The sequence below is a fragment of the Halichoerus grypus genome, chromosome 5, assembly GCF_964656455.1.
Source record: "Halichoerus grypus chromosome 5, mHalGry1.hap1.1, whole genome shotgun sequence".
NCBI classification, from domain to species: Eukaryota; Metazoa; Chordata; class Mammalia; order Carnivora; family Phocidae; genus Halichoerus; species Halichoerus grypus.
This window is the reverse complement of record NC_135716.1, coordinates 116,087,354-116,109,533: the sequence shown is the minus strand read 5'-3', so window position 1 is coordinate 116,109,533 and position 22,180 is coordinate 116,087,354. Positions and strand designations below refer to the sequence as shown.

Sequence of the window (22,180 nt, the reverse complement as noted above, 5' to 3'; positions counted from 1 at the left end):
TAGAGATCAACATTTTTGACATGGGAGAGAGCTGAAAGTGGTTGCTCAGGCTGTGGCTATTTTTAATCCCTACACCTCCCACCTCATTAGTGTTTTGAGAAGTTGGGAAGAAAGATGGTATGGACCTGAGAGGAGAGTGCAGTATTCTGTACCCCACCCCCCCACTTGGTGTTCACTCTGAGCAATCTTTCTCTAAGCCATGAGGAGTTCTGTCCAGCCAGAGGCCCCCAGAGGGCGGATACTTAATACCCATGGAATCTGGCTTTGCATCTTCCTTGGGTGGTACTAAGCTGTATTTTCACGGATCACAAGTAAGCAACATCATCTTATGCTTGGTTTAGTTATTTAAAATATTTTGTTTGTTTATTGATCTTTGCCCATCAATGCCCTCCTTGCATGTCAGGTATAGACTAGTGGTGGGAAGAGGTGAGTAGAGAGATGAGCAGGGAGTCTCTGCCTTTGAGGAGGTTGGAGCTCACACCAGGTGGGGGGACAGAAGCAAATCAACACCTCACCCTGTCCTATGGAGGCTTCCAGGGGACCTGTGGAAGAATGGATAAGAATTAGCCAGGTGAAAAGGCAGTGGGATGTCATTTCAGGCAGAGGGTGTGGCATATGCAAGGTATAGAAACTTGAGAGAGCTTGACCTCCAGGGAGCAGTGAGGAGTGAACAGCGTTGTATGGCTCTCATGTATGGTGCACATCCAAGTTGACTGGACATAGAAGTGGAGATAGGTGGAACCCAGGTCCAGAAATTACTTTCATGTTGAGAAACATTTCCCTGAAGACCATAAGGCATCACTGAAAGCTCTGATATGACAATGATTTGAGCACAACCAGCTGAAGTCTTCCAGTTCTACAGAACCATCTGGTTTCCTACCTTGCCAATGGAGTAAATCTGTATATTTATGTGTTTATTAGTCAGAGAAGCAGAACCAATAGGATGAGTGTGTGTGTGTGTGTGTGTGTGTGTGTGTATGTGTATTTTAAGGAAGTGGCTTGCATGGTTCATGATTATGGAGGCTGGCAAGTCCAAAATCTGCAGGATGGGCCATCAGGCTGGAGACCAGGGAAGAGTTGATACAGCAGTTCAAGTCTAAAGGCCATCTGCAGGCAGAATTCCTTCTTGCTCAAGAGAGGTTATTCTTTTGTTCTCTTCAGTTCTTCAACTGATTGAATAAGGTCTGCTCCATTATGGAGGACAATTTGCTTCCCTCAGAGTCCACTGATTTAAATGTTAATTTCATCCCAAAACACTCTCACAGAATCATTCAGAATAATGTTGATTATATTTCTGGGCACTATGGCTCAGCCAAGTTGATATTTAAAATTAACCATCACAAAGGGAATATATATATATTCACATGGGTGTAGTATTCCTACAATCTTGTTTTCCATAGAACTCCATTCATTCATGCACTCTTTAAAAATTACTTATTGAGTGCCTTCTATGTGCCAAGCTCTGGAAATCCACGAGTAAGCCAGATAAACAGTGTTGCTGACTTCTTGGAACTTTCTAGTAAGGCAAGGATTGGCAAATTATGACCCATGGGCAAATCTGGCCCATAGACTATTTTTGGAAGTTAAAATTTATTGGGACACAACCATGTTCATTTATTTATGAGTTGTTTATGACTGCTTGCATGCTACAATGGCAGCATTGAATCGTTGCTACAGAGACAATATGCCCTGAAAATTCTAAAATATTTAGTATCTAACACTTTATAGAAACTTTGACAATCCCTACATTGGAGTATAGAGATAGTAAGGGCATAGACAAATAGACATATAATATGATGTCAGGTAGTCAGTAGTGCTTTGAGGAAAAAATAAAGCAGGGCAAAGGGGTAGAGTGATGGGGTGCTGTTTTGACATGGCAGTTCGGAAAGCACTCTCCGTAAAGATGATATTTGAGCGGGACCTTAATGACGGAAGGGAAAGCCATGAGAATTCCCAGGGTTAAGTGAATCCCAGGCAGAGGACACAGCAAGCACCTGGTATGCTTGAGGATCTGGAGATGAACGGAATGCCAGGGCTGATCCCCTGCAGTCTAATTCTCTCATTGCATGCATCCAGGATGGTCTGTGTTTCACTAAAATTGGCTGAGAGATTAGGTTCTTGCAAAGTGTGTTTTGAGTTTTTGATTCTGCAGCATTGGAGACCAAGTCTTCATAGCTTCCTCATTGGTCTACTGAAGCCCACATGGGACCAGTTGCCTCCATGTCACCCTCTCTTCCCTCAATTTGCCACCATTGCAGAGAGCAAACTGCAAATTGCTCAGCCTGGCAATCCAAACCCTCAGTGGTCAGTCCTATTCCAGCCCCACTTTCTGACATGGCATCCAAGTTTCTTACCCGTGCAGTTCACACTGCCCCCAAACTCCCTCCTCTCAGAGTTCCTGTATTTCTCCTTCCTTCATGCTGTTCATCTTCCCCTCAGCTAATGCCGTCCTACTTCTGCAATGCCTCACTCCATCTTTCTCCTTGCTCTCTCCACTTCCCTCTCCCTCTCTTTCCTCCTTCTTTTCCTCATACCTCCAAGTCCCCTCCCACCAACTGCTTGTTCTTGACTCTCCATCAGCATTGACTGAGTTAATCTAATCCTGTTTATGCATTTATATCTCTTTTCCCAGGAGCCTCTGAGGCCTGGACAGCAGAAATGCAGTGAGAGCAGCACTGCTTTTTTCTCTGCAGAGGGAATGCAGTCAGCATTTACTAGAGACTTGTTTGTACCTGGTACTCTGCAAGAGTCCTATAGAGACAGCCATGAATCAGGCATAATTTTGATCTTTACAGAGCTCACAAGTGTAATAGGGGGAAAACATACACACAAATGCATATGGTACAAATAGATGCTTGTAGAATGTGCTCCAGAAGCAGAGATGGTGTGTGGCTAGCTCTGCCTGGATGAATGAGGGAAATTTCTTTGAGGAGGTGACATTGTAGTAAGGTGAGATGGAAGAAAGGAGGGAGGATTCTGATCAGAAGAAGCTGTATGTGCAAAGGTACAAAGCTGAGAAAGGAGCTGCACTTATCTGAAACTGAGGGAGAAGTTGTAAGTGGTGAAGACAAGATAGCGCGGGGGGTGGTAGGACATGGGGCTAGTAACATAAAATCCTGATGTAGCTGAGCAAGCATGATCGCATGCTTTATCTTTGTATCTCCCTCACTTAGCCTAGCACCTTTGACAAAGTTGTGAACACTTCATGGTGTCTTGATTTGAGCTAATAAGCAAGTTAAATTTCACTCTGTATCCTTAAGACCCATTTGAACATGGTACGCCACTAATTTTTGTATGTGATATACATTGCATATAAAGATTGTGTCATATGGATGCATTACACTGCGACTTATATCACAGAGCTTTATTGAGCCCATGACCTCAGCAGGTATCTCAATGATTTTCTTTGTGGTTTCCTTGGTGGGCCGATTTATTTAATATGCCTAAAAAACTTACTCTCCATTAAATAAGAATTATGCTCTGTGTTTCAGTAATGAAATAGGATGAAGTCAGGGGACCCACCTGGATTTTTAGTTTTATAGCTCACTGGATAGTAATAAAGTCAGAACAAGTGGATGTGACAAGGTTTCCTTCAGGAGGGACTATAGAAACAATGGCCAGTAATGACTTAGTGTCAATATTAAATTACTCAATGAGGTGAGTGTGATCTAACAGCAATGTGATTTCCTGCCCAAATAGCCCAAGCCAGACCTTTTTTACAAGGTTATCCATGTGTTCTTGGCAAGAAGCTAACACCGTCTTAAAGATGAGTTTGTTCTCTATTAGGTCAATGAGGAGTGAACTAAATATTTTCTACTTGGGTCTTCACATGATAAAAGCTTAACAGCTTTGAAGGAGCTATTACAGGCAAATGCCTAAAAGAAATACCTATTTGAAAAGTCTATAATTATGTACTTCTATAACAGTGTGTAAAGGGATCACAGTTCCCATCAAGGGTTATTGAGCAAATAGTGAGTTCTTAAGTCAGTAACTACTTATTTACATGATGGTCAGTAATGGCAATAAAGGAATCATTGCAAGCTGCTGAGTAGATCTTATTCATCCATGTAGTTGGGGCTCATAAGGTGCTGAAGTCTGTTCTCCACTCAGGCAAAAACAAAACAGAACAATAAACACTGCAGTAACTTGGAGCAAGGTGAGGTGCTATTTTCCCATTGAGCCAGGGGATACTAATGAGTTCCAAAGGTTCCAGCAAGTGATTTAGGTTCAAAGTGACTGGAAGAGAACTGCTTGAAGGACTTTGACTACCCAGCCTCCATTCTCCTTTCTTCTGATAAAAGCCATTTTTCCTTGAGATCTACCTCTCCCACATTCCTCTGGTAAGGCTGTCAATCAAATGGTCATGCTTCTCCATCAGCAAGTGATCCAAGTAGCACTTTTAAGAGTCCTTTGGGGATTTGATATAATTTCTGGGAAAGAGAAAGACATACTTTTTTCTAGGATGTCCTGGTAAAGGTCAGTGTAAGCTTGGAGCTGCTGATGGTTTTCTTTACCACCAGGTAGAAAAATCTTGCCTGAAACTAAAACTAACACAGAATAAGGTAGAGGTAAGAGATGATGAAAAAAGAAATAGATTTCTGACCACACTGAGCACCTGCGTGAGCCACATCTGAGGCTAGCACTCACCTTGGACTTCCCAGTTACATGGGCAAGATATTTCCATTTTATGGTTATGTGGTTTGAATTGAGTTTTATGTCATCATCACTGTTGGACCCCCCAGTGTGGGGTGTCCTATTTGTGATTTTTCTTTTTCTCTACTGTCCACCCCATTCTGTGAGAATTCCTTAGTGTGTTTATCACATGACATGCATTTGTGTATTGGGACAAATGATCTCTCACTGGTTGACTTCTGCTGTCAATAGTCCCAGAAGTGTTTGTATAGGAAGTGGAAGCTAAAGGTTTGGCTTTCTCTGGCTAATGCCCCCTCCATGAGCAGGAATCAGCAAGAGTTGCCTGCCTGCCTGCACCTGAATGATAGTTCCAGGAGAGAATGTCCCTTCCCATATTTTTCATTTCATTTCTTCTTTTAATCTTTGTCACATATATGAGGTTTCTACCTTTTTAACTTTAAATCAGATGATTAGCACAAGGAGATGCTCTATTGCAGAACATTTTACTTTAATATTCTCACACTTGTAAAAAAAAATGTGGTGCTGGGAATGATGTGCTCCAGAGGCTGTGATTATGGCTGAGAGATCACTCACCATGGCAGATGGAGTCACACAGTCCGTTGTCAATGTGAAGCCTCCAAGAAGATGAAAAAACGTAATTTTAATTGACATAAGTCTTTATAGCCAAAAAGAAGCCTTTACAATGGAGTGAATAAAAATGCAGGATTTTGGCAAAGCCCCGAAGAAGTGTTTAAAAGGGTGACTGCGAAGTCACTAGGGAATGAGATTGCCCCAAATTAGGCTTTAGTCTAATTTTTCAGTAGCCAGAGGTATAGAGTTAAGAATCAAGAACCAGACTGAGGCCTTTTGGGAAACTTGGATGCACTGGGTGCTCCTGGGGTCTCAGGGTTGGGGTTCAAGAATCAGGGATTGGATGACATTCTTCCCAAGTATTGGTTCTGGTCTTTGCTGGGAATGTCATACTATCATTTGGTTGGTGTTTGTTTCAGGGTTTCTCAGCAACCACTACCATTTCTGCACCAGCAACGGGCCAGCAATGGATACACATTTCTTAATCTTGCTCCAGATGTGGGAAGTCTTAATTGGTGGAGTGAGAAAGGCTGAGAAGAGCTGAAAGCTGGGGAGAGTGGCTGTCTCTATAATAGGAATCAATGTCATTAGTTGGAGGACTTCTTTAGTGTTGTGCGTGTGGTCTAGAGGAATGCAATGCTTATCATGGGATAATAAAAATAAAGAAGTGTGACAGAAATGTACAATAGAAAAAAAATAAAGCTGAATAACAGATGGTAAAAATCTAGAGGAAAGGATAGCAGATGACATACATTAAAAAGAAAAGAAGAGGAAAAAAGATGCCCAGGAGAAGGGCAGTGGTGGAGGAGAGCCCGCAAAGGATGAACAAGGGCAAGTTTGAGAAGTCTGTTGATGTTGCTCATGTCTACAATCCCAGATTCCCCTGGGATGCAGACACCAATCACTTCAAAAGCTTTCGAGGACTAGCCCATGAGCGTAAGAGAGCTATACAGTTTTATTCTCCGTCTACTTTACAGTGTTCTTTCAGTAGGAGACTTAAGCTGAAATTGTACAAGGAAGTCTCAAACTTAATTTTTTTCACTTGCATTTGGGAATCTTAAATCATTTGGGCAAGAATGCTGGAGAATAGAGGATAAAGGAGTAGTGCTTTCACACAGAGTTGGTTCTGTTCTATTATTGATTTATAAGTTTAATTTCCATCAAAATAGCAGAATGAGAACCTGAGACATTTCCAATGGCTTCTGAGAGGCCCAGGATCTGACTTGGCTGACAAAACAACTAAAATTACCGAGGGCTCTTCATGTGTGACTAAAATTTGGGAAATGAATGCTTTCTCAGTGGCTGCCTTTTTTCCCCTTTATCAGGCTTCCTAATGGTTTCATAAAACCTCTCTACCAACTAATACCCCCTCTTCTGCCCTACCCTTTCTCCTGTCCCTCCCTCAGTGCTTCCCAGAGTGTTACTCCCATTCTTTTTCTCTTTTCCTGCCCTTGGCTCATCTCTGTTTGGGTCACAGTAGCACTAGAAAGGGGGGAAATTTCTACCAGGGGATATTGTGTAATGGTCCCAACCATCATGATGGTAATGACCATGGTACTCAGAATACCTTCTGTTCCTTAGCATGGATTTATGATGCTATGGTCCAGACTATTCAGAACTCTAAAGGCCCCATCATAAATCTGAGGACTTGATGTATACATCTTCTAGAAGAGCAAGTGGGACAGTGGTTAACCTAAACTGATTCCTTGATGGTTTAGTCCTGTACATCCTAAATCCCTTTTACATTTTAGTGAAGGTTTATTTTCCACTTGGCACCTTAATAAATGGTACTGTAGCCTGTACAATGATCATTACAATTCAGTGGCTGGGGAAATGAAAGCATCCAACCAGTAAGCTTATTTTGAATGTTAGTTTTATTGAGGGGAAAGTATAGAAATGTTATCTGTTCAAGTCCTAATGGAGCTGCTCCCATTCCTCAAGGGGTTATCACATAGTATCAGAGAGATCTCAATCTTTAAGACTATGGAATATAGAATAATTAGGCTTCAATGTCTTCAGGAGTGGTTTTTTTTTCTTTGTTAAAAAATGCCTCTTTCCAGATGTAGAACTGAAGTATCTGTTGCTTCTGATGTTGCTGTCAGAGGCCAATTGGGAAGCAAAGTATCAAACACAATGGCTCCTTTGAATTCCCTTGCAAGAGGCAGAACATTCCCAGCCTCGAGATTCCGGTCCTTCTTGCCTTAGTGTGTGGAAAAAAGCAAATCCCCTCCAACTTGAAGAAAGAGTCTTCCTCCTCCCCACCCTTGACCCGACCTCTGAACCCAACCAAGTTCTGCTATTTCTTAGGAAATGGTTTGGTTTAGAAGCATGGCATTTGAAGGTGAAAGAGAGGGAGATTAGAGGAATTTGAGCCTGTTTTCACAATTCCAGTTGGGATGTTGGAGAAAATTTCTGTGACATTTAAACTGCCAGTTACTTTATTAGATTTTTGTTTCTAAAGCAGAACTAAGTAAGTGCAGTCAGTCAATGACTCTGGCCAAAATAATGTGAGTGATTAGGCTCATTAAGAGTCTTTCTTCCCTTAACTGAAAAGTTTTAAATTCTGGCCTTGAGTAGAAGCACCGTGGAGAATCAAGTGTAGCAAAGTTTCTCATTTCAGTATCAAATGCTCTCAAGCATTTTTTTGTATGGGAATAAAAAATTTGGGACTAAAAAAATAATAAAGTGCTGAGTCACTGCTGTTCCTCTTTTGAATGCTGGGTTTCCTAAAAAAAAGAAAATGGGTGAGAGAGAGAGAAAAGAAAAAAGAAAAAAAGGGAGAGAGAGAGAGAAGTGATCAATTTCAGTAGTTTTAGGTCATATAGTTTTGAAAGCAATCGTTGCTATCAGTACCTGACGACAGAGCTAGACAGAACACAAATAAGAAGTGTCTTCTGTGCTTCCTTCTCCTCCTCCTTGCCCTGACCCTCTTTAGAATATAATTTAACTAAGATCATGTGTAGATTAAATCAGGGAAAATGTGGATGGGGACAGTAGGTTCAAATTTTTCTTGCGGTTTTTTGTTTACTTATTTGTTTTCCTACTGGCTGTTTTGGGGTTAGGGGGAAGGGGTTGTGCGTTTTCAAGATGGAATTGCTCTCTGGGCCTTCTTTTATTATCTTTGAAATTAGATTCTTCTCAATTATTCAGGAGCAGATTATCTAGTTTGCAGACTATCTGGGTATTTTGTTTCTTCCCTTTCCTCTCTCCTTGTTGCCAGTGTTTTGACAATTTCCTCATGCTGCTGATATCCACAAAATTGACCATAAAAGGAGAAAGGAAACATCCAATCAGTTTTGTTTGTTAATTGCTCTGGTACAATTTGTTCAGAAAGAAACTAAAATATAGACCAAACTGGAGTTTGAAGATTATCTGTGAATCGAATCTTTCCATACTTTCTCTAAGCCTCATTTGTACAGATAATCGAGGGTTGGCAGAACTTCAGAGAAGTATCTCTTAAGAGAGATCAAACACTTCTCAAAACCCAGCTCCCTCTGAAATGGCAAATTTTTTCATTCCCATGGGAAAGTCATTGCTTAGAGAAGCAAATAGAGAGAGGTGCGAGAGAGAGAGGGAGAGAATTCCTCTGGTCTGATCTACCTTTGATGGAACAGGCTCAGTAGTGACTGGCTAGGTTGGTGATTTGTTCTGGGGCCAGACTTGTGTATAAATATGTGTGCATGTGTGTGCATGCGCATGCTTGTATAATACTTAAAATCCACCTCGAGGCAAGATGCCAGGAGAGAGATATGGAGGTCAATGCCTGTGAGCCGCATGTTTCTTCTCGATAATGAGAGCTCTCTCCAACCCCCAGCCCCTCACTCTCCACTCTTTTGGGTTCAGGGGCTGCTCTTCTAACTCTGACCACCCAGTGGTGTGAAACTAATGATTAACCCTTTGGCACCAGTGCTGGAGAATTCGCTCCACTAATTGGTAATGCAAAACCCATTAGTGATTAGAGTGGGGATACTCTGTGTCCAGATGTCAGAAGGTTAATGAAAAATTGAATATTGTATTTTGCTGGGGGATTAAAATTTTTCGGGTGGGTGATGTCTTTTTCTCCTTTCTGCCAGCAGCTGAGTTTGAGCATCAAGCTACTGGCCTCCGTGGGCTGGCCTGCTTGATAACAGGCTGGTTGGATTTTATCTGGGAGATCAGAAAACTTTTGTCATCAAATCCAAACAAACACCATCTAGAACTATCCTTCACAATTCAGAAATGGAGATGACTCCCAAGGGCCACATTAAGAAGTAAATTTAATTGCCCGATAATTGCAAGAGTTTTGCCTGCAAATATATTTGTTAATTGAAAAATTTTTTTTGCCATATTTGGGCTTCTGGAAATGGATAAGAGGGAAATTTATTGGAGAACTTTATTTGGACTGGAGGACCCATTTGTGCAAGTACATTCCTTATTAATAGGTCTTTGTTCTTGCCGTAACCCTCAGCCAGGTATTTTGAGAGACATACTCATTTTCTTCTAAGTCATATCAGCATAGTAATCACGTTTGGCTGAAAACCAGCTGCCATTTGCATGTTTAATAAAAATATAACATCAATACCATATTCAAAACTATTTTTCCTTTTAGTGGAAGTCTTCAAAATAATCTGCTTCCCTATATCTACCATAAATGCTGTTTACCCTGGGTTGAAGTCTTTAAAATAGGGAGAAATGCTAAAACAGTTTGATTACTCTTTCTTTCCCTTATCAGTCACCAACCATCTCTCTTAATTATGGTGTAAGGACATTTACATAACCAGGGGGAGTGTCCTATAACTACATTTCTATTATGCTTGGCACTTGTGTGAAAGGATATTATATTCATGTGCATTAGAGATTGCTTATAAAAGATCAAGACAATAATAGCCGATCAGACAATAAAGGTCTCTTTTCTCCTCCCAGACAGGCTGTCTCTGACAGAAGAATACAGTTCATCAAAAGTGTCTGCAGGTTGTCAAACTCAGGGAGGTTTGGGGACCCTCTGAGGCTGTCATGGTCAACAAGAAGATTTTCTGTCGGGCTTCGCCATCACTCACCCTGAGGAAATAATCACTCACTACATTCTGCATGTTCTCATGATAGAGCTCTCCATTTGAGAGAAAAGAGCCATTTTATCAAAGGACAATATAGCCCTTCTCTGGGTCCACGTAGCTTCCATTATCAGACCATAATAAATCATATTTATGTTCTCAGTTAATAAGACTGATTACAATGCAGGTTTCAGACGTGGGAAAAGCAAAGCAGGTGAAAAGACGTTTTAATGAAAATATGATAAGAAAACAGCTTCTTGTGAACATTTCGCACTATTATTTGTAATGATTACAGACAATTTTCGATACATCTTCTTTAGCAGTGGTTTAAGCTGCATAAATTGGCTCACTGGTAGATAAGTAAAAATGATAAGAAAAAAATCATGAAATTGTCTTATGTTGTCTAGAATCATTATGTACATAACAAGTGCAAAATGGGTCTAATGTATGTGCTGGGGATGGAGGGAAAACAGATTTCTCAGGGAAACATGGTTTGGGTATTATTCAAAATGATTTAGAAATTTTCTCATCTCACTTATTAAAAGTGCGTGTTCCCTGAAATTTGGGGATGCCAGGCATTAATTTCATCTTTGTAAATGAATCAGCAACTCTACCTCTTTTATTCAATCTCAAAGTTGTTTTTCCTTTTCTTCCCCCCTGCCTCCCTTGGAGCTCAGTACAAAGAGACAAAGAGATATATATTTCCTACTCAATGTTTGTGTACAACTGCCATTAGTGCTAATGGGAGTTAAGTGCTTGCTTGGGAGGAGAACAGACCCCAAAGTTTAATATTGAAGGGTACCTTATTAAAAAGGTCTGGACATTTTTAGCTTCAGTGAGTTCAATTACATTAAAGTACCAACTTTCTAAATTAGTACAAAAAAGAAAAAAAAATCAGAGAAAGCAATGAAATAGCTTTAGCCTTTAACTGTGTAATGCAGAAGAGTGGCCGAGGGCTGAGGACTTGGGGGGTGCAGTCTGTCTTGTTCATTCATACTAACTTACGGATTTGATAGTGTAACAAATAACAATTCCGGGTTAGCACCCACAATGCTTAGAGCACTACTTTCTACTGTCCATTTGCAGCTCTGATGAGAATTTTATTAGCTTTGGCTTTCAGGTTTCTAAAAGACAATGAGACTTCTTGCGTCCCATGTTATTCTGGAGAGTGGTATTCTGAAACATTGGTTTAACACAATTTACCACAGATTTAGCCAGTGGTTGGGACATTTTCTTTATTTGGGGGGAGAGGGGATTGGCAGGCCTCACTTTGTGCACCTGGGAGAGAACATTTTAAAATTTGCTTGTAGAATCACCATTGTTATGCCCTGAAAAAGCAAACATTCCCCATAATGAAGTTATCTTGGCTAGACTGCTGGAGAAGGCACAATATTGATGGCACCGCAAACTCTTTTTACCAAAAGGAAACTTAACATCAACCAGAGTGTCTATTTTACTCAGAGGTTCTTGGATTGTATTTTTTCTGAGCCAGTTGGCACTAATGTTAGATATTGGGAGAGTTGGTAATGTTGGGGAAGCCTGACAGATTAACTTCACAAGTCAAAAGAAAAATTCATATGGAAAACGTATGATTTAAATTGATAAGGGTAGGCATGTACTTATGGATGTATGTGGGTGCCTATGCAGGGGTCCCAAGTTTTTTTGCAATACTGCTCTTTTTCCTGAAATTAAAAACCTATTGAGATTCAGTCCCCTCCCCCTAGATCATTGCTTTCTTTGTTGGCAATTTCTCTTTGTTCTATTCTAACTTGAATGGAGGAGGGGAGAGTGATTGGCCCCATGTCAGTCACATTGTCTGACTTCCACAGAAATAACTGCCAAGACTTTTGCTGCATCTTCCTTTGATTTTAGCCCTCATTCCATTTTTCTTTTCATAGGTTGACCAAAAAATATTGCCTGCAAGAGAATTCTGTAATGCCACCATATATCTAATATCTATGAGGCATTTTGTTTTAGCATTACTGGACTTAACCACAAAAGACACTTGACATTGATAAAGAATCTGTCAAGTCCACCCTGATCAGTGCACTGAAATCGCTCATGACAGGGAAGACACCAACCCCCTAAAGCAGTGGTAGATTAGGAGAAAAATGATTAGGAACCTCATCGTTGTGAAGCCATTTCATGTTGGACCATAGACTGAGCCAAATATGTTTTACTTGTCACACTCCATTAGCATGTGTGAAACAGTTGGGAAAATGGCCATATGATTAGACAGAAGGAAACCTGGATTCTCCATTATTGGAACTTGTTACTACTGAATAATGTCTATGCAAGAGGGATTGGTTTAGATTTTGTTAATTTCTTGTATGATGGAAAATAAGTGGCATTCATGAATAGAATCGACATAGTTCAATCACAAGCAGTGCCTTTAAATCTCCCCCCAGTTTTCAACATTTCTTAAAAAAGTCTTGGGGAAATCCACATTTTTACTGGCAAGAGCTTTCATGGATGTTTGACTCCTAAAATTTCCTCCCTCAATCTCTCTGCTGAAACCAGTAGATTACATTTTCCCAGGGCCTAAGCAATCTTTCTGTGGCTAAGAACAAAACAGAGGACCAGCTTGAGATGAAGACTCATGTCTGGTGTAGTTCTTACAGTTTACATTAAATTTTTTGAAAGAGAGAATGTCATTGAAAAGATGACTTTAAGGATGAGAAGGTAAGAAAGACTCAGAAACAAAGGAAATTCCCAGCAATGCTTAAAACACCATGACCACAGCACTGTAAGGAAAAGAGAGAGTAGACAGGATTTTCCTCTTGGGGGTAATCTGTTGAAAACCCACATAGAATGAAAGAAAATCTATTGTGGTAAAGAAAGCTAGTTTTCTTGAATGTTGCCTGCACAATCACATATCTATGAGTGTTAAAGTTCTTTAGAACAAAATCTTGTCCCACATATGACTGGGGAATTATTAAGCGTTGACTATTAAATCTTTTAGTTAGTTTCATACTGTGTTTATTTCCCCAGAATGATGAATATGCAGATTTAAAATTGCATGCTTTTGTTCCCAAGAAAACGGTAAAACCAAGTCCTTGCCGAAGTCTAGCATTTACAGATGGGTTCTCTGAAGGGATGACTCACCCCAGCTGGTGGCTGCCAATGTCAAGTAAAACTTTGCCACCTCCCACCTCCATGGAGAGGGACCATTTGGATTGGGAAACTGCAGAGACTTTGATGATGGTCCCTGGGCACTTGTGCAAAACTTTGGCCTGATTTAGTCATTGTGGATAGCTTTGCCCAGCCCCAAATCCAAGCATAGGCAGCAAATAGACATTATTTGCAATAGCAGGAAAGGGCAAGGACAAACCAAAGGGCAAAGCAAAGAGGTGTATGCCCCTGGACAGACTAGCAAGGCAGGCAATAATTAGTGCAAAACACCCACCTGTGTCATTTTCTTGTACTCTCTCAGCTTGTCAGGCCCCCAAAGGTTCGTTAGTTGGTCCAAGAATTCAGTGCAATCCTCCCTTGTGGCCACACAGAATGTTTGCTGTATTGAAGGCCAGCCCAGGACTAATTTTGAAAAGCAAATCTGGGAAAGAGCTTAATTTCATTTCCCTTGAGATTTTTCTGGGACAAAGTTAGAAGTTATGACAAGTTGAACAAAATAGCAGTTAGAAGCAGAGGCTACTTTGAGCCAAAGTCTCCTACATTATCCCATTATCCTTGTTCCTAAAATTCTATACTATGAAGGAAGTTTAATGGATTTTCAGTAAATGGTGGTAGTTTTTCATGCTACACTACAATGTTTTGCAACCCCTGGGATGCTAGCGTGAACTGTGGGATCTTACATTAGAGTGCCCTCTTGAACACCCAGAAGAAAGGCATAATCAAATGTACATAGTGACTTGTGGGTCTCAATTTCACAAGTGTTTACTGAACACCTACTATGTGTCAGGTACTGTGACTCCCAGACCAGTTCTCCTAGACCAATGCTCTTCCTACTACCCGACACACTCTTCCTTGATATGATTGAATGAGTGAGGGACCCAAAGCCTGTGCTTCTCATTTCGGAGGTCTCAAGTCAAAAATAGCCATTTTGGCAGAAACTCTAAAATACGAGTGTAAGTGAAACATGCTTACGTTTTCTAGAGGAGTCAGTAGACAATGATGTATGTAAGAACCCAGGCTTTGAAGTTCTGGTCTAACCATGGCTCCTTTGCTTTCCAGTTAGTTTGTCCTTAGGCAAGCTATTTATGTCTCCAAATCTCCATTTCTTCATCTATAAAATGGGTATAATAATATGACTTATTTTCTTAGCATTTTTGTGAGGATTAAATACATGTGAACAGTTGGAGCAGCCAAAGTCAGATGGAGAGCTGGGCCATCAAGGCAGCTGCCTGTGGGGACGGGGGTTGTGTGTCAGTGTTTAAGGGACACCAGACACCTCTGGAATAAATGATAAATGTGGTGCCAGTAACTCCGCTTTCTGGACATGATCCTGATATATACAACTAGATAGGATTGATCCTATCCTGCCAGAAGAGACAATATTCTTCAGAGGAAAAAAAAAAATCCCTATTTCCAGTTTTGCTGGGTTTCAGGCGACTACCACCCACCCTGAGACAGAAAATCAGCCAAATAGTGCCTGGTCTGTGGCTGTCTTCTGGAGAATTATGCTATTGTCTAAATCAGAATCCTGATACCAGCCTTCCCAAGCAGTTGTTTGATTTAGAGAATCTTAAGAGAATACAAAAACAAAAACATGGGAAACATTCTGTCAACATGAAAGTCAGAGAAATTAGATTTTTAAGCAAAATTCGAACAAGATTTTATAACTCTATCAATACAAGTTATCTCTGTGCTTTGAAAGAAACACTATTCGGTTATAAGGCTAAAAGAAGTGAAATGGAAGGCAATTCTAATCAAGTTAAAATGTTTCAGTGCATGAGATAATTCTCTTGTTTTTAACATCAAGAAAGACATATATGAATTATATTAGTAGCAAATGGTTTTTCCCATTCTCAGTAAATGACAGTCGGTCAATAGGATATTGGCTTGTAGGGACACCAAGCAAGTCTCCTTGGGCTCCCCAAGTCCTGCCCGGCCCCTGAGCTCAGCGCCTAGCACACAGTCACTCTCACTGTGCCTTTGCAGTTAGGTGAACCTACGTTCAAGCACCTGATTATGAATTCTGGAGTAAATGAGCCAGTGACTTCAGGCCTTCAGTTTGTGGCACAAACACAAGAGAAGACACTGAGCTGTTGGAAGGGCAGTTCTTGGCACTCCTGGGCTGCTCTGGCCTCTGTGTCTCCCCTCTTTCCTCTACTCCCTTCTCCTCTGCAATCCTTCCTTCTCTTCTCCTGGCCCACTTCTTGCCCCACTCCTTGGCACATCGTGCGCCTGGCCCCATTCTCGATGTGCCATCCCATAAGTTCTTGCTCTCTTCTCCCTTCCTCTCACCCTCTCATCTGCCTCTCCCTCAGTCTGTATGAGGTGCTCGTCAATACGCTGCTATAGAACAATTCAAGAGAATGCTCTCTCTTCTCTGAATTTCCACATGTGGACTCTTGGCTATGGTTTTATCTGGCTGTTTCACACCCATGAAGTGAGGGTTGGTGGCAGAACAGTGGCTGGGGAGTGGGGTCAGAAGGGGCTCCACATTCATTTTTGCCTCCACCAGCCAGATCTTGGCATGGTTGTGAGGATTAAATGCTTATAATAGGCAGGTCTCCTGGACATCAGAATCTCCAGGAGCAAAACCAGGGAGCTGGAATATAATATACTCACACATTTTTAAAGATGTAAAAACCTTTTTCACAAACATGATTCTACAGGAGATCCAATATATAGAACTCATGAAGCAGGTGATGCTCTAGAAGCAGGAGACCAGGAGCTCAGCCTCTTAGGGCTCATCTTCCACCACTGCTCCAGCCTCCTCCCCTGCTCTCAGGTGGCTTCCCAGATCCACTTCAGATCCAAGGTAACTCCAATAGTGGTGAGGTCCTTGGGGCAGGTGCTGAACCTTATCCCTTCTAATCCCTAGTCCCACCCCATCCCCTCAGTGCTTCTTTAGCAAAATGCTAGTTAGGTATAAACAGTTCATATCTATTTACTCCAGCCAGCTTTCTGGCAACTAGCAAATAGAAGAGTATGCTTATAATTACAGAGATTTCATCTATTTGAGGTGACTCTCGAGGGGCCCTCACTCCTCACTCAACCCTGGCTTTAGTTTTATGGGTCTGGTCTGAACACTGACCCAAACCAGGCCAAGCAGAATCTTCCCTTGGGGTTTTCCAAATTGGAATCAAGAGATGATTGTGCCCCTCTTCCTGATGGAAGCAGCCCCTGGATGCTGAACCCAGGAGCTTTCAGAACTGTGGTCTCCAGCTCATAAAGGCAGTCAATCTGTGGAAGAAAATGAAGCCTCTCCCAGAGAGAAATAGAGCCATGTGGTGATCAAGTTCTAATTTCAGGTTTTTCCTGGGCCCCTGCCCTTATTCCTGATTATGGTCCTGTATCTTTCTAATTCTCTGTTAGGCCCAACTCAGTTGGACTCAACTTCTGTCACTTTCAACCAAGAGAGTCCAGACTAATACAAGAATCTCTCCTTTTTCTTATTTTCATCTGATGTCATATTAAGTTATTTTTCATAATATTAGTACTGAAGAGATCCCACAGTTTATCCTTTTGTCCTCTACTTGAAACCCAGAGCTCAGTGTGATCATCTCCCAGGCCCAGAGGGCCATCTCCACAGAGACACCCTCTCAGACCTAGAGTAGTTGTGGGTGACTGCTTTCTGAAAGACTGGTTGGGGTCCCTCCTTTGTGTTAGCATGATACCCTCTAGTAAATAGTTCCTTGGGATACTTATGAACTGCACGGTAATCATCTGTCTGTTTCTTCTCCTAGGCTCTAACTTTCTTGAGTCAGGAACACTGATCAATTTCTTGATTCCCAATGTCCCAATGCTTGGGACATTGTAGGTACTGAATTTTATTTTATTTATTTTTTTAAAAATTTTATTTATTTATTTGTCAGAGAGAGAGAGAGAGAGCAAGCAAGCACAAGCAGAGAGAGCGGCAGGCAGAGGGAGAAGCAGGCTTCCTGCTGAGCAAGGAGCCTGATGCAGGACTCGATCCCAGGACCCTGGGATCATGACCTGATCCGAAGGCAGACGCTTAACCGACTGAGTCACCCAGGCATCCCCTGAATTTTATTTTTATTTTTTGTTTGTTTATAGTAAAATGGCTTGTCAGATAATATAATTTTTTTTTGTCTCTCTCTTTCTTCTTCATCGAGGGTTTCATACTTTTAATCATGGATGCTAAAAATTCTCCTTGCCCTCAGTGAGAGTAGCACCACATCACCCAAAGAGTAGAGGGGAAATTATTTAGGAGTCTCCCTTACACTGCTGAAATGTCTTTGAGTTCTGATGATGGTTTTCCTCCAAAGGCTGGGTGTAAGGTACCCTTGAGGTACCCAGCTCAGTTTTATTATAGAAGAGAGTGAATGAGTATCTCCAACAATCTAGGAAACATTTTGAGTGTTTAAGATAAAAACCAAAGCAATTGGACTCCAAAGGTGGAGCCCTGGAAGGAAAGAAAAGTGGGATTCTGAACCTCTGAGGTAGTAGACACTGGAACCAAGACCAGCTCAGTGCCTCTGAGGTTAACGAGTGCTGAAGAATGTGACTGGAAAGAGCTGGGCATGAGTCGCTGCATGGTAGGAGCACAAATGTGGGAGATTCTCGCTGTGGTCAGCACTGAGGAAATGGCGCTGTCCTCCTTTGGAGAAGCCCCGCAGGCCTGTGCAGAGATCTGGATCTGTGAGGCAGTGTTCCCCAGGGAATCAGTACCATCTGCCAGACCCCGCAGGACTGTCACTGTGTTGCTAGGAGAAACGGGTGGTTGTGGGGGGGCTGGTGGCCTGAGCAGCCCCCTGTATTCTTCTGGTGGGGCTGTGCAGGAATCCAAGCTTCCTGGATGGCCGGTCAGGGAGCAAGGAGGTGTGAGAGACACTGGAACAGCCTGTTAACAGCGAGCCTCCAGCAATTAATCAGAAAAAAGGAAAGTACCGACCGTGACCAGATTTTGTATCCTGATTTTGAAAGACAGGCAATACTGCCTACATGTTGAATAAATAAATGTGATGTTTGGGTCAATTCTGTTGGGCTGTGTCACAAATTTCAGTATGTCAAAAGGTCCCTACTGGGCTATTACAACAGAGAATTCCAGATGTTTATATGGGTTTCACTTCTCACAACAGTCCTGTTAAGATAACAGGGCAGTTAGCACTATCTCCATTTTCAAGGTGAGGAAACCATTGCTCAGAAAGATGGAGTGACTTGCCATTGTTACAAGGACAGTTAATGGCAGAGCTCTTTCCACTAGGCCAAGCTATCTCCTTCACCAGGGTGGAAAAGTGGAGCGAGCACTTGGTCCTTTGTCAAGAGTTCTGGCTTCTGGTTCTAGCTCTTCCACCAGCTGGCTGGGTAATAGCAGGCCAACCCTCTTTCGGGGTTTCTTTTGGTTTCTTTCCCTCATTATGGGGGATAAGCCATGGCCTCAAAGGCCCTTTCTAGTGTGAACATCTCTTGGATTTGGGGGTGTAAAGAGAAGAGATGGCTCATATATGGGGTTTGGGGAAAAATTGCTCTGTCCAATGTCCAGCTTCCCTTTTTTTTTTTTTAAAAAAAACTTTCATTTAAAATTTTTTCTTTTTTTGAGAGAGAGAAAGTGTGAGTGGGGGGGAGAGGCAGAGGGAGAGAGAGAGAACAAATCTCAAGCAGGCTCCATGCTCAATGCAGAGCCTGATGAGGGGCTTGATTTCAGGATCCTAAGATCAAGACCTGAACCAAAATCAAGAGTTGGATGCTTAAGTGACTGAGCCACCCAGGTGCCCCAAATAAACTTTCATTTTAGAACAGTTTTCAACTTACAGAATTTTGCAAAGACAGTAGAGATCCCATATATCCCATTCCTAGTTTCCTCTATTATTACACCTTATTTTAATACAGTATATTTGTCACAATTAATAAACCAATATTGATGCATTATTACTGATTAAAGTCCGTATTTTTTTCAGATTTTTTTTTTTACAAATATCTTTTTTTTTTTTATTTCAGGATCCCATCCAAGATCTCACATTATACTTCTTAGTCATGTATCCTTTGACTCTTCTTGGTTATGACAGTTTCTGAGACTTTCCTTGTTTTTGATGACCTCGACAGTTTTAGCAGTACCAGTCAGGTATTTTGTTTTGTTTTATTTTGTTTTTTAAGATTTTATTTATTTATTTGAGAGAGAGCGAGAGTGAGAGAGGGCATGAGCAGGGGGAGAGGCAGATGGAGAGGGAGAGGCAGACTCCCTGCTGAGCAGGGAGCCTGATGAGGGACTCGATCCCAGGACTCTGGGATCATGACCTGAGCTGAAGGCAGCTGCTTAACCAACTGAGCCACCCAGGCATCCCCAGTCAGGTATTTTGTAGAATGTCCCTCAACTGTGATTTGTCTGATGTTTCTCTCGTGATTAGATTGAACGATATATGCTTTTGGGAAGACCACAGAGGTAAAGTGCCATTCTTATCACGGCACATCAAGGGTAGATACTATCAACATGATTGATCACTATCGATGTTAACCTTGATTATCTGGCTTGAGGTAATATTTGTTCGGTTTATCCACTGAAGAGTTACTTTTTTTTTTCCCCCTCTTCTTCCATACTGTAATCTTTGGAAGAAATTCACTTTTAAGAGCAGCCCACACTTAAGGAGTGGAGAATTATGCTTGACCTCTTTAAGAGTAGAGTATCAGATTTGTTTGTTCTCTCCTATTTATTTAGTCAGCCATTTATTTATATTAGTATGGACATATGGTTTTTTTTTTACTTTGCATTATAATTCGATACTACTTTATTTTGTCATTCCCTTCTTTTATAGTAGTAAACTAAGTAAGTGTTTAGCTGCATAAACGGCTATCATGAGAAGACTACATTCCCCAAAGTGCCTTGCAGCTAGGTGTGACCATATGATTAAATTCTAGCCAATGGTATGTGAGCAGGAGCGATGGGTACCATTTATTTCTTTTCTTGAATGCATTTGCTGAAATGTGGCATTAAAGCTAGAGCTAGAGTAGCCATCTTGGACAAGAAGATGACCTTGGGAATGGAGACCACAAATGGTGGTGCAATAAGATAAGAGCCTTGTTCCCTGACTGTGGAGTTCCATAAAAACCCTGGACTGACATGCCTGCCTGTATGTTACCTGAAATAGAGAAAAAATTTCTATCTTGTTTAAGCCTTATAATTTTGAGTTTTCTCCAACTCCCAGAAGAATTTAATCCTAACTAATACAGTGTTGCAGGTGTATGTGTTCTTTTTTTTTTTTTTTTAAGAGAAGGAGGGGGTGAGGGGCAAAGGGAGAGGGAGAGAGAGAATCTCAAGCAGGCTCCATGCCCCATCGTGGAGCCCAACATCGTGGAGCCCAACATGGGATCTCACAACCCTGAGATCATGACCTGAGCCAAATCAAGACTTGGACGCTTAACCCACTGAGCCACCCAAGCACTCCAGGTGTGTGTATTCTTGTAAGTATGTGTATATAGGGAAGGGATGGCTCCAGGAAATAAAACTGATTTTTTAAAAAATACACCAGAATCTTCTAGTTAGTTTTCCAGAGAAGAGGAATTTTGTTATATTATTATTTTTAGTAAAGATACAGCTATGGGTAGTAAGGTGCTGTCTGTTTCTCTGACTTCCTTTGTTTTGGGAAACTCACTAAGATTGGTTCTTGAGTCACAAATATAAGGCAAGTTCCACCCATTATCCTTGGAGTAAACTGTGAAGGCACCCGAAATCTCTCTGCAGAGGATGCAGAGTGTTCTATTTAGTAACTGAAACTGGATGAGTCTTGTGCTGCTATGTTTTTGGGGGGAAAAAAAAAAGGAAAGAAGATTTTCTGAAAAAGATTTAGTTAGAGAAATGCGTTGGTGTTCCCTGACATGGGTTTAAGATTGAAAGACCTATACTTTGAGAAATAGACTGTGGATTATTGCTTCTGCTTGTCTGGCTATGGAATTTTCTCCCAGCTACAGGTTGGGGGAGTGAGGGGAACAGACAGCTTGGATAGAATTGGTGGAGAAGGTTGGATGGGCTACAGGGGGCTAAGTGGAAGACACAACTTGGGACGTGGGGAAGAATTTAGGCAGGATTAACTTTGAGAATGAGGACCAAGGATTTTAGGGAGGAGAGAGTGACACAGCCATGAATTAACATGAAGTTTGGAAGGTGATTATGAGGTTGCACAATCCAAAGCCAAGAAATGATGACTATACATCTCAGCTACAAATGAGATATTACTCTTAGGAAGTTGAGGCCCACATGACTCAGTATCAGAGCAGTGTCACAACCCATGTAACCAAAGGAATTTCTTTTTTTTTTTTTTTTTAAAGATTTTATTTATTTATTTGAGAGAGAGAGAGAGAGTGAGCACGAAAGGGGGGAGCGGGAGAGGGAGAAGCAGACTCCCCACTGAGCAGGGAGCCCGATGCGGGACTCGATCCCAGGACTCCAGGATCATGACCTGAGCTGAAGGCAGTCGCCCAACCAACTGAGCCACCCAGGCGCCCCAAAGGAATTTCTGAATAGCCCAATCTCTTCACTCAGCTTTCTCAAAAATCATGACTAAGACTAAAAGAAGAACACAATTCCTTTTCTTCTCTTATTCATTTCCATTCCCATGGCTATTCCAGAACCTGCTCTCCACAGTTTCTGGAAGAGTCTCTTCTTCTTAGACCCTCACTTATTTTTCTCTTCCTCTCCTCCCTCCTCTCATCTATATCTTCGTTAAGTTGACCTAGCCCATCTCAAGCAAGATTTTGAGGAGAATGCAGGTGGAAAATTAGGATGGAAGTTACAGGGTTCTGTTTTTGCAGGCTAGAGGATGTGACAGCTATATTTCCACTCAACT

General features: G+C 41.5%; 2 long non-coding RNA genes across 2 annotated transcripts in view; one reads left to right on the top strand and one right to left on the bottom strand.

Moving 5' to 3' along the window:
• The window catches only part of LOC118523604 (uncharacterized), a 57,330-nt gene extending 47,009 nt beyond the window's left edge, over window positions 1–10,321 (top strand). Inside the window, exon 3 of the long non-coding RNA XR_013447557.1 lies at window positions 10,126–10,321. This is a non-coding gene — a long non-coding RNA (uncharacterized LOC118523604). The remainder of the gene's footprint in view (window positions 1–10,125) is intronic.
• LOC118523603 (uncharacterized) lies at window positions 337–13,776 on the bottom strand. Its single transcript, XR_004911196.2, has 2 exons — window positions 13,660–13,776; window positions 337–542 (listed from the first exon to the last, which is right to left on the bottom strand). It is a non-coding gene; the product is annotated as an uncharacterized LOC118523603 (long non-coding RNA).
• Window positions 13,777–22,180: the final 8,404 nt, after the last annotated feature.